At 37.0% G+C, this 14,005-nt stretch overlaps 1 long non-coding RNA gene across 1 annotated transcript; it reads left to right on the top strand.

The window, feature by feature from the left end:
* Positions 1-1,240: 1,240 nt before the first annotated feature.
* LOC121381026 lies at positions 1,241-7,429 on the top strand. Its single transcript, XR_005959032.1, has 3 exons — positions 1,241-1,483; positions 3,568-3,632; positions 6,986-7,429. It is a non-coding gene; the product is annotated as an uncharacterized LOC121381026 (long non-coding RNA).
* The last annotated feature ends 6,576 nt before the right edge of the window (positions 7,430-14,005 follow it).

Raw genomic sequence — 14,005 nt, 5'->3', positions numbered from 1 at the left:
CAAATATTCCTTTCCATTTATTTTCAAACAGCTGAAGCAAAAACATGTGCTGAGGTGTCGTTAGTTCTTTCTTTCCTCTGGTCAACGTGTATGTCGACTTTAAAGTTAAAATTTATTTTTCGTTAATGACAGCACTAGGGCACACTGATTTATTAAACATGGGCTATTGGATGTCAAACATTGTAATGGTTTGATACTGAGTGTTAGAGGAAAGCTGCTACATTGTTTCATTACTAGCGAGGAATCTTTTATATATACTTTTCTACAATCAAGACAGAACATACCACGGCATTTGATGCTGTCGTGGAGCATTAGTTGGTTCGGGTATCTTTCCGACAGTGCATACGCCTGTCTGTGATTGGTCACGGAATCAATCGATCGTCTCGGTGGAGTTATTAGGTTGATCTCCGTTCTAACAAGTGCTACACCACTGGTATATGATAGGACATTTCGGAGGGTGATTGTAGCCCAGTGGTGAAGCAGGATCGATCCCTTTGACATCCAATAGCCAATTATTTATAAATCAAATGTGATCCAATGGTGTCGTTAAACAAAATAAACTTTAATGTTTTGTGGTTGGAGAAGCAAGGACTGGGATGTGAAGTTGGACTCTTCTGTTTGCGTCATGTTTGTTTGAAACGTACATCATACATGTCTTTCTCCTGTTCGATAGGAACAGCTGACCAAGTGCCAGACTAACAATATTAGACGTGAAACAGCCGTAGTTTTAAACATGCTGGGGTTAAAAAAGAAAATTATGTTTTCGTATATTTGACATAATTGCAAACAACCCCACCTCATGACACTAATTTGCATAATGGAATGGGTCATTACATAATCGAAAACATGTCCACCATTTCTGCTTTATTTAAAATTTGAAAAGAAGCCATCAAGAAACAAATAAATAAATAATATTTTTTAAATTCATAAAAATACCCCCCCCCCCCCCGCCGCCACCCACACACCCACACACAAACAGCAACAAACAAACAAGAAAACCCCCAAAACTGCAATAACAATAAAAACAACATCATCAACAACAAAAGAAAACAAAGAAAGGGGGTCACCACATCGGTTCTGGAGTTGCCCTCTGCAGCCATTTTCCTGAATGTTAGAAAATATGTCAGTAAATGTTTCATAAAAATCATTTACCGAAAACCGCTTTTGTCAAGCAGCAATTAATTATAGCGTTCTAGAAATATATTTTGTGTGGAGAATGCATTTTACCTTTCAGCGTATTTATCAAACATTCGGTTAGAGATGTAACGAGGGAACACGTTAGATAAATGGGGGTTGCCAGTCCAAATTAATGGTGATAACATGCTCTGAACGTAACAGATTTCTGAATTAATGAGACATTCTGTTAAATACAATCGGATCAGCTGCTATATCATCAAAATAGTTTCTGTCCCATTCAACCTATATAAGTCACCTTCTACCAAGCAGACGATACGTGAACAAACCAATATTCAAAGAAAATCAGGTAAGTCTATTGTTATTAATATGAATTACAAACAATATTAACATTTTGATGAAGTAGCAATGAAAGAACATGTTTTTTTATTGTTGTAAACCAGTATTTGTGTACACAGTTCAGTTTATTTAATTTCCAAACACTCGATATGTTTACCTTAATTGGATATAGGCACGTCAAATATTTATAAGTAAGAAAGTAATTAATAAGTATGATGTGTTTCACATAATAAACTTTAAATTTGAGATAATTATATTGTGTTCAGGGACCTTTTAACTCATATTTGATATACTACTCAACTTTTTGGGGTATTTGGAAAAACATATTTCAAGATTGAAGACATATTTAAAAGTAGTCATTAGTCATGCCTTACTGTGGTGATGTACAGAGCACGAAAAATGCATAGTTTCATCGGTCACCTGTTGTACAAATTTAAGACATGCACAAACTGTTTACCATGACATATATCCCAAGCGAACGTTGAGTAGCATATATTTTTTTTAGGTTTCGTAATTTGTGTTATTCATTTCTGGTATCTATAGTATTGATTTGGAATTGTATAATGTATTGCATGATGCAACTACCGAAATGAAACCCGCTGCAGCCATTTGCAACAATTTTCAATTTTAATTACCTGCGACAAAAAGTAGTATGTAATGGAACCATATACTCTGGTCTACGACGTGATGTTTGTTACATGCGACCGAAACTGCTCTGACTAAACATTGTTGTCACATGCAACTAAAATTGCATATTGTCGCACAGGTCTTGCGGCGCAGACTTTGGTGATTTAATTCCTTTCCCATTACCTGTGTTGTTGCTGTTTTTCGTAAGGCGTTTCAAATGACGTGCGGACGACTAAGAACCTGCCGGATTAAATGTTGAAGGCTTAATCACTTCGTCACCGTGATCGGTGTGAATACGAATTTCACAAAATCGTTAAAAACATTCCATAAACGATCATATAAGATGATATTTTATTGAAAGAAGTGTGTCCCTTATGTGATCATTTGTCAAATAGATTTAATCGTATGCCTCAAAATGTTTAAATTATTTGGTTGAAGAAGCGTCAAGGGTCATATCAAACAAATGTGTTCTTACTTTACTTCGTACTTCGTGGAAAATAGATGGAGAATTCTGATACGATATTTAGTCCTCAAGGAATATCAATTCAATTTGGACCAGTAGAGCTAATTAGTGGAAAATAGATGGAGAATTCTGATACGATATTTAGTCCTCAAGGAATATCAATTCAATTTGGACCAGTAGAGCTAATTAGTGGAAAATAGATGGAGAATTCTGATACGATATTTAGTCCTCAAGGAATATCAATTCAATTTGGACCAGTAGAGCTAATTAGTGGAAAATAGATGGAGAATTCTGATACGATATTTAGTCCTCAAGGAATATCAATTCAATTTGGACCAGTAGAGCTAATTAGTGGAAAATAGATGGAGAATTCTGATACGCTATTTAGTCCTCAAGGAATATCAATTCAATTTGGACCAGTAGAGCTAATTAGTGGAAAATAGATGGAGAATTCTGATACGCTATTTAGTCCTCAAGGAATATCAATTCAATTTGGACCAGTAGAGCTAATTAGTGAAAAATAGATGGAGAATTCTGATACGCTATTTAGTCCTCAAGGAATATCAATTCAATTTGGACCAGTAGAGCTAATTAGTGGAAAATAGATGGAGAATTCTGATACGCTATTTAGTCCTCAAGGAATATCAATTCAATTTGGACCAGTAGAGCTAATTAGTGGAAAATAGATGGAGAATTCTGATACGCTATTTAGTCCTCAAGGAATATCAATTCAATTTGGACCAATAGAGCTAATTAGTGGAAAATAGATGGAGAATTCTGATACGATATTTAGTCCTCAAGGAATATCAATTCAATTTGGACCAGTAGAGCTAATTTTAATCAGATAAGTTTAATCATAGAAATATTTTATTTTTCGGAAACATCTTACAACGCAGCAAACTCAGGAATGTCCCTTTAAAACGTCTAAACATAATAGATTTTCCTTCACATAACACGGTTCGTTTTCAATGTCTTTGTGGCTGCTATTATGTAATGTTTTACAGGATGCGTTTTCTGGGCTTGATAGTTGTGTGTGTCCTGCTGGCAGTGGTCTCTGTCCACGGATCCTGTAAGTAACATATCACTTACTAATTACCAGTTCGTTAATAATATAAAGTCTGAACCTATAGGAAGCCTACTGAATCAAACGGGATACTTTGTCCGTCTCTCTGTCAGTTTGTCTCGACTTGTATTAGTACATACATACATACATACATACACACACACACACACACACACATACATACATACATACATACATACATACATAGCTCAGAACGCATCGTGGTTAGTCTGCAATTTGCGGGCGATTCGGTGCCACAGGTTCGAGTCCCAGCAACGGCATGGGACAATCTGTGAGGCCGGAAAGGATTTAATTAACCCCTGCGCCAGTGCGTTAATATCTATGTATGTAACAGTCGACCTCGACATACATACAATATATAGATATTCATAAATCAATACATAGTAGCCAATGCCAGGTCTGCCCACTGTTTCGTGCACGTAAGCGGGATCGACCGTGTAGATTGTAGGCCCCATGCATGTGGCTGAGTTAAAGAGCATCCTTTTTATGGATGCCTCGATAGCTCAGAGCGCATCGTGGTTAGACTCGCAATTTGTGAGCGATTCGGTGCCGCAGGTTCGATTCCCAGCAACGGCATGGGACAATTTGTGAGGCCGGAAAGCATTTGATTGTCCCCTGTGCCAGTGCGTTAATATCTATGTTTGTAACAGTCAACCTCGACATACAATATATAGATATTCATACATACATACATACATCAATACATACATACATACATACATATATATATATATATACATACATACATATATATATATATATATATATATACAAACATACATATATTACATTGCTGTCCGAGTAATTATTGGGCGGTCCAACTACTTTATTGGTGCGCTTTGAGATATATTCTAATAAATATGTATAGTTATATATGACATATATATTATGTGGGTTGAAAATAGTTTTCATTATGGTGAGGGTTTTTTTTTTGTGGGGGGGTTTTTTTTTTTTTTTTTTTTTGGGGGGGGGGGGGGGGGTTTTGTTTTGCTTATTAGATAGTGGTCGTTATTCTGTGAAGAGTTTGATACTGTGGTAAAGTGTTCGCTTGATGCGCGGTCGGTTTGGGATTGATCCCCATCAGTGGGCCCATTGGGCTATTTCTCGCTCCAGCCAGTGCACCACGACTGGTACATCAAAGGCCGTGGTATGTGTTATCCTGTCTGTGGGATGGTGCATATAAAATATTCCTTGCTGCTAATCGAAAAGAGTAGCCCATGAAGTAGCGACAGCGCGTTTCCTTTCTCTCAGTATCTGTGTGGTCCGTAACCATATATCCGATGTCATATAACCGTAAATAAAACGTGTTGAGTGCGTCGTTAAATAAAACATTTCCTTCCTTCTATCAGGAATACTTGTTTGTTACACAGTCTGTGTTTTTTCGATACAAGAGATTTATTGTGCAAAATTGTGAACCAGGGCCCCGTTCCACAAAGCGATCATAGCGTTAAGTTTACCTTGAGTGTATAACTACATTATGCATTTAAGGTGATCTTAGGGCTAAGATCGCTTCGTGGAACGGGGCTCTGGTCTTTGCTCTGTTGGAACGACTGTGTTTGTATAAATAACGTTATAAAATAAAACACCTTTATTTATTCTAGTTATGACTTACATATAATTAGGACAACTTATTTTATTTTATTTTTTAATATTTTTATCTTATGGTATACATTTCCAGTTTTTAGGTGTATTGTGTATTAAAGGGACATTCCTGAGTTTGCTGCATTGTAAGATGTTTCCGACTAATAAAATATTTCTACAATTAAACTTACATATTAAATATATTTTCTTGTTTAGAATATCAGTCTCTGTTTCAATGTATTTGTAAGAAGCCCAAACCGGATTTTGTCTTCAAATAATTTCGTACGTACGAAAAAATATATTTTAGGAAATAAAATGAAATTTAACCTACTACAAATACTAGAACGATCAGAAACACGTTTGATATACAGCCACTAATATTGTACGCAGAAAAATATATTTGATATGTCATTGCAATCGTTAAAAAGTCTCTGTTAGTCGATAACATCTTAAAAATTGCAGCAAACTCAGAATGTCCCTTTAATGTTTCATTCTCTAAAAACGTCCAACCAATATTATATTTTTGCTTTAGCTCTATAAAAGGAATAATGTGTTCCGTTTTTGCGAGAATGTCTCGAATATGTACAATACCTGTACTATACCCTTGTTTAATAAATAGTGATTCGTCTGTAAAGACCCGCCTCGGTGGTGTAGTGGTTAGGCCATCGGTCTACAGGCTGGTAGGTACTGGGTTCGGATCCCAGTCGAGGCATGGGATTTTTAATCCAGATACCGACTCCAAACCCTGAGTGAGTGCTCCGCAAGGCTCAATGGGTAGGTGTAAACCACTTGCACCGACCAGTGATCCATAACTGGTTCTACAAAGGCCATGGTTTGTGCTATCCTGCCTGTGGGAAGCACGAATAAAAGATCCCTTGCTGCTAATCGGAAAGAGTAGCCCATGTAGTGGCGACAGCGGGTTTCATCTCAAAATCTGTGGTCCTTAACCATATGTCTGACGCCATATAACCGTAAATAAAATGTGTTGAGTGCGTCGTTAAATAAAACATTTCTTTCTTTCTTTCGTCTGTAAAATAAACATTATACCACAATGGGTCATTTATTATCTGTTTATAACTCTCGATTTTTATATGTTGTCCTAATTCTTTCCAAGCTTCTAATAAATCTATAAAGACATATTTTTAATATTGTTTAACGTTATCTAAACATTAGTACAACATTTAGATAAATACAGTGTCCCTATATGTTTGTCAAGAAACTATTTCTAATTACAGTCACTAAGGAAATAGCGTCTAAGTCAGGACACCTGTAGACGTTGAATACATGTAGATGCTTCAACCGTTCATGAACCACCATCTTTATCAGTTTTTATTCCATCCAGAAACTTTATTACAATTTCACTGTTGTTGCATTTTACCATAGTTTGACACCCAATAGCCGATGTATTTTTCGTGCTGGGGTGTCGTTAAACATTCATTCATTCATTCATTTATTACAATTTCTTCGTGATACTGACTTTTATTCTAAACTTTAATTTCACCTATCTGTGATGTTTGTATTTGGTAAACTTGGTAAAAACATGCCCATAGGAATGATATGCAAAACCTCTAGTGAGGGGGAGGGGTGTCACAGCCTCCATAATGTGGGGGGCACAAGCCATAAGTTTACCTTTATTTATATAGAGTAGAACAATAACGTACGTTTAACTACGGTTATTGTTTTAGAAATTGGTCAGCACTTTCCACGCCAGTAATTCAATATATATCTTTCTTTTGTTGTTTTTGTTTTAATTTTAGCTCACGTAGGAGGAGGCACAGTGGGCTCAGGAGGATCCGGAACCCGGCCCGCTGTCTCCCCAATTCAGATCGCCAATCGATATCCACAGTTTCAACCGTACTTCCGACCCAGGCAGAATTTCTGGAGACCTTTTTTCCTCTGGCACTTATACGAAGCATTTGATTGATAAACTGGAAAACAAAACAAAAACGTCTTGTGTTGCTCGCATCAGTATCTGTGTGCTGTATGTTTCCCTTCCAGGCCACGTGACATTATGTGACGTAACATTCTACAAGGACATGTGAAACGTATAAGTACTGCCGGGAAACCTCGCGTGACCTCGACAGTACGAGAATGAACAGACAGCACATGGGCGCCATATATTGTCTGTATATTATATCTAATTAACAGTTATATTTATGTATCAACCGTTATAGTAATAAGAAATAAAATATCATAACCTGTACATGATTTAGTTTTATGTTATCGCACTCGTTGCTATTTTAAAACAAAAAACGGATAATTACATTTTGTGTTGCTCTCCTACTCCTGTTGGCACCAGGATAAACAAAGGGCTAACCTAGATGCCAGATGGCACTTGAATTTGCCAAATCTGAAAGACAAAGCCGTATTACATTGTCAAAATCGTATCTCTGCACATGGCAGAGTCGAAAGGATGTTAGGCAAAGTCGTGATTGCTTCTATGACAACTATCAGGTACCCCTTCCCCAAGAGATCCGTAACAGAATGTGTCATCCCTCCTGTATCGCCTGTAGGAAAACTGCCACTCCCGATGTTAATTTTGATATCATATAAACTGAATTTCGACAATACTAAAAGAGCTTTCATACGTTTGTTGTCATTGTAAGAGATATACCAATAATAGAGTTTTTTACCATTTACTTTTGATTTTTGATTAAAAATATCAATATCTGTATATTCAATGTGTTTCTGCCCTGGTGCTGAAACTCTAATGTCATGGCAACGCCATACAAATTGTATGTGTGTGACGTCATTAGATGTTTGAGTCTAGACTCTAAAGGTTTTATAAGCACGGATCCAGGTAAAGCTAACGTTTGTAGTAACTAGATTTCACCACCCAATAATTTCGTAAGTTATTTGGAAACAAAACATGCGTGCTACTACTTGGGACGATCAGAAACAGCGAGTTTACAAACATTGATATTATAAAAAAAACATGCATTTAATATATCGGGTCACACACACACACACACACACACACACACACACACACACACACACACACACACACACACACAGCACCATCACCATCACCACCACCACCACCACCACCGCCAACAGGTGGGGTTTTTTTTAAATAACAAAAAAAGCAACCCAACCAAACAAACAAAACAAAACAAAAAACGAAAACAAAAAAACAACAACAGTAATAAAAAATAAATATATAATGTTCCCTTCTTTCCTGTTTATTGTCTAGTATTTACACCAGGTAATAATATTTTGTTCCTAATACAATATATGGGTATTACCTATTTGTGGTAAAATGTTTAACGTCGAATGTGCATGTATGCGATGCCGGGGTCACATCAACTTACGGTAGTTCATGTCTGATACACAGCGAGTACCAGTGCGTCTCATTGTGACAACACTTGTTAGTTAAATGACTCGTACGCTTATGAGAGCAAGTGAAATGATTTTAATAAGATTGCATTCGAAGGCAGCGTTTAAATGTTACAGGCATGTCCAATTATCGTTCGACTTACAGTATGTTTCACTCCATCTGTATTTGAAGGCAATCTAATTAAAGGGACATTACAAGGCTTAACCATGAGACTCAAGGCTTAAATGGCGTCAGCTGTTACAGTCTAAACTGGCAAACTGTTATCATTATGTAACATAAAATCAATCAAATGGATGTTTTAACAAAGCCTTGACAGATACTATGAAGCATTGTCATGTATATGTCTATAGGAAGACTGCCACACACCGAGTCTAGGTTTGATGTGATCACACACACACACACACACACACACACACACACACACACACACACACACACACACACACATGCATAACCTTGTCAGGGGCGGGGCGTAGCACAGTCTAGGATCGATCCCCGTTGGTGTGCCCATTAAGCTATTTCTCGTTGATATTTGATAATACACGCACACAAATGCGTCACCTTCTTGTCGGGGGCGGGATGTTGCACAGTGGTAAAACTCTCGGTCTAGTGTGGTCGGCCTAGGATCGATCCTCGTTGGCGTGCCCATTAAGCTGGTTCTTGTTCCAGCCAGTGCAACGGTCGTGGTATGATTTATCCTGTCTGTGGAATGGTGTATATGAATTATTCGTTGCTACTAAAGGAAACATATAGTGGATTTCCTTTCCAATGTTTGACATCCAATAGCCGATGATTTATAAGCCAATGTGCTCTAGTGGTTTCGTAAAACAAAAATAAAATTTAAGATTCTAGCTTTACCTGGCCAGCAACGCTCGCCAACAGAATAAAATAACATCTGAGTACATGCAAGTAATTCTATGCCAGACCCCATGTTTTCAAAACCCCGACGTCGAGACTCAAGGCTTAAATGGCGTCTGCTTCTACAGTCTAAACTGGCAAATTGTTATCATTATGTAATCTAAAATCAATCAAACGGATGTTTTAACAAAGTCTTGACAGCTACTATGAAGCATTGTCATGTACTGTCTATGGGAAGACTGCCAAAAATCAATTCAATTCAATTCAATTCATTTATTAACCGTGAACATTTACAGTTCATCAGTTATATATACAAATGCATATACAACAATGACACAATGGAAGGTGTTGGCATGAAAAGGACACGGAGAATATAAATGCTTTTGTTTAGAACTCTGTATATAGACTATTTAACTATCGATTCTCGTCTTTTAAACATTTTGAACAGATATTTCCCTAATTTACATAAATCATTTACATTGTTAGTTGATAGTAATTCTATCAATTTAAACAAAGATGGATAGATTGTATAATATTTCTTAATATATAAAATTCTATAATCACTGAAAAAGGGACAACATAATATCACATGAAACTCGTCCTCAATTTCACCTATTTTACACAAAACACACAATCGTTTAGATCTACTTATGTTATGATAGCGTCCAACTTCAATAGCTAAACTATGTGATGATAATCTTATCTTTGTAATACATTTTTTAAATAGACTTGGAATAGGTTTTCATCAGGTAATTTTGTAAAATAAGCTCTTTTACTAAATATTTATACAAATATGAACATTTGATAGACGTGTCCAGGAGCCCATTAAGATCTTGCTTACACTGGTCCATAATTCTCTGTTTTATTAATAACAAATGAAAATTATAGTTTAATGCTTCTTGGTTACACCACAGTTCATATAAACCTAATGAACACAGTATTTGCCTTTTTTGTCTTGCCCAGTTATTACCTGTATCACATTTTGATCTAAGTTCCACATATGCAGAGTACAAGATACAATTCTTTGTGTTCAATAATTTAAACCAATATTTTATCATACGGTACTTACGAGTATACAAAAGGGGATATTTACCTAATTCAAAATATAACATAAAGTAGTAGTGGAACTTTTAATCTTGTCTGGGTTTGGTATGTGATAATACATGTACACGCACACACATGCATAATCTCCTTGTCAGGGGCGGGAAGTAGCACAGTGGTAAAGCGCTAGCCTGGTACGCGGTCGGGCTAGGGTCGATTTCCCTGGTACGCGGTTGGGCTAGGGTCGATCTCCCTGGTACGCGGTTGGGCTAGGGTCGATCTCCCTGGTACGCGGTCGGGCTAGGGTCGATCTCCCTGGTTCGCGGTCGGGCTAGGGTCGATCTCCCTGGTACGCGGTCGGGCTAGGGTCGATCTCCCTGGTACGCGGTCGGACTAGGGTCAATCTCCCTGGTACGCGGTCGGGCTAGGGTCGATCTCCCTGGTACGCGGTCGGGCTAGGGTCAATCTCCTTGGTACGCGGTCGGGCTAGGGTCGATCTCCCTGGTTCGCGGTCGGGCTAGGGTCGATCTCCCTGGTACGCGGTCGGGCTAGGGTCGATCTCCCTGGTACGCGGTCGGGCTAGGGTCGATCTCCCTGGTACGCGGTCGGGCTAGGGTCGATCTCCCTGGTACGCGGTCGGGCTAGGGTCGATCTCCCTGGTACGCGGTTGGGCTAGGGTCGATCTCCCAGGTACGCGGTCGGGCTAGGGTCGATCTCCGTTGGTGTGACCATTAAGCTATTTCTTGTTCCAGTCAGAGCACCACGACTAGTATATCAAAGGCCGTGGTATGTTCTATCCTGTCTGTGGAACAGTGCATATAAAATATCCTTGCTAAAATGTAGCGGATTTCCTATCTAAGACTATATGTCAAAATTATCAAATGTGTGACGTCCAATAGCCGATGATTAATAAATTGATGTACTCTAGCTGTTTCGTTAAACAAACGAAACGTTTTTTAACCTTCTCTTTAATGGCTAACAACCAGAATTAGTTAAGTCCAAAGTCTTGTTCTTTAGAAGAAAGATTTTAACGCTTGGAAAATTCAGGAAAATATTAAAGAAAATATTTGTATTCATTATTTCAAATGACATATAATGCCTATATTTTTAAGTCCACCATCCTCACACAACTCCCACCCCTCAAAAAAAAGAAGGAAAAAAGAAAGAAGAAACCGAGAAAAAATAACAATGCGCCCCAAACAAAAACAAACAGCAAAAAAGAAAAAAAAAAGAAAAAAACTACTACATTAAACAAGAAGAAAAACATACATCACTGAACTACTCTAAATTCGGCGATGAGTGGACATGGTAATTTCTGGTTGATTGTGAGATCTAAATGTTATCAGCTATTATATATAAAGAGGATTCGTCACGAGTATTTTTAATATGGAAAATATTAACCGAGTCTATGTTAATCAGTATTTGTCTAGACTCTACCGAGACAAATACCGATTAACTAGACAGGTTAATATTTTACATATTAAAACCCCCCACGAGTAGTGAATTCTATTTATCCTATAACACTTCTAAAATAACATTTTAATTAAAGTTTTAGTAAATCATAGTACTGAAGTCACCGCCGTATGACGTCATCACGATTAGCACAAATTAGTTTGACGCCACGCATTTTAACTAAATCTTTGAAAACGTTACGCTGATGGCTTGTAAACAAATGACCCACCCACAGCAACACATTACCTAGAGACCTTGCAAATGTGCATAACCATTATTAACCGGGTTAATACACTAAATTATCACATGGGTTTATGACATGGATATCATGGGTAAGTTACAGGATAAATTATTATATTATACAGTGCATGTTCAGCATACCACGTGTGTCAGTCATCAACATCACCAACAACGTGATCATCATCATCATAGACACTAGGTGCGTGACACAGTCAAGTCTTGTCGCTGTCAATATGGTTTCCAAACAAAACATGCCTGTGTTCATTGCTCAAGAAATTCCTCCGTCATCAACCCGTTGTGACCTTTAGTTTTGAGACAATACAATGGTGTCTTTTACACGGTAGCATAGCACAGACACACACTTGACCCCCGCCTACAATCGGTCAACGCGGTCACGAAGGTAAAACAAATTGATAAATTAAAACTTTCGTCCTCATTAGCTCTTTCTCTAACTTTAACACTGCTGTCACCAGCAACACAACGTTAAACGGTTCCAGGGGAGCCAGTACTCTCCACATTAACACAATGTTCCAAATCTTCTTTATAGCCAGTTGCTTTGGGACGCTTATGATGAAAGGTAAATGTAGCTTTTCTTTGGTTTACAGTTTCAATCAAGCGTAATAAGTGAAATGCCAACACCTTGTGTGAATATATAGGATAAGGTGATGGAACAAATGTGTTAGTAAATGGTGTGTCAATATACTGGGTTTTATTTTAAAATCACTATAATATGTTATACATGGAATATGTAACTAGTATATGCAACATTGTTTTTGGCTGTCTTGTGGTTTGACTTCTTTTCAATGTATGATCAAGTTAGTAACCAATTATAATCTCTTTGTGGTAAAAGGGAACCAATGAATTGCCATGTAACTCTCTATAATGAATACTAGTAAACTTATATTAAACATATTAACTTTTAAAATCAATACCAACTCGTATAACGTTTTTGTTTGTTTGTTTCGTTTGGCTTATTTTTCTCTCTCTCTCTCTGTTTGTTTTTTGACACATTACCATCAAATTGCATAGGTTACATGATTTGGGTTGTTTTGTTTTTGTGTTATGTATTTCTCTAATCTTAGATTAAAGAGACATTCCTGAGTTTGCTGCATTGTAAGATGTTTCCGAATTATAAAATATTTCTACGATTAAACTAACATATTAAATATATTTTCTTGTTTAGAATATCAGTGTCTGTACATTCAATGTGTTTCTGGTCGCCTTAATATTTGTAAACCGGATTCTGTTTTGATATAAATTCGTACGTACGAAAACATATTTTAGGAAATAAAATGAAATTTAACCTAGTAAAAATATTAGAACGATCAGAAACACGTTTAATATACAGCCACTAATATTTTACACAGAAAAATATGTTTGGTATGTAAAAATTAAAACGTTTTTGTTTAATTGCAATAAAAGTAACTTGAAATGTTAAAACATTGATATATATATACATATATATATAGATATAAAAGTAACTTAAATATATAAATATATATATATATATATATATATTTATCCTTTTACGTAATGAAATGAAACAGTTTCCATTACTGAACCGTTTTGCAGTCAGTGGTTGCCGGAATACAGACTGTGTCCGGAGCACGTGCAAGGAAACGAACGGCCCATACATATGCTGGTGTCCACATGACTTTGTCCTACAGCCGGACGGACGGACGTGTCTCCGAGAGGGTGAGACTGAAATTCGCCTAAATGTTAACTGTTCTAGAATTCACGTGGTTTAATTTTACTTAAACTCCGAATAATATACTGTAGTAGTTTGACTTTAGCTCAGATTAATATTGTGACTTATGGAAATTAAAGGTTCCTGCATCTAGAAGAA

The sequence above is a fragment of the Gigantopelta aegis genome, chromosome 9 (assembly GCF_016097555.1).
Source record: "Gigantopelta aegis isolate Gae_Host chromosome 9, Gae_host_genome, whole genome shotgun sequence".
NCBI lineage: Eukaryota > Metazoa > Mollusca > Gastropoda > Neomphalida > Peltospiridae > Gigantopelta > Gigantopelta aegis.
This window is presented reverse-complemented; position numbering and strand designations above follow the sequence as displayed.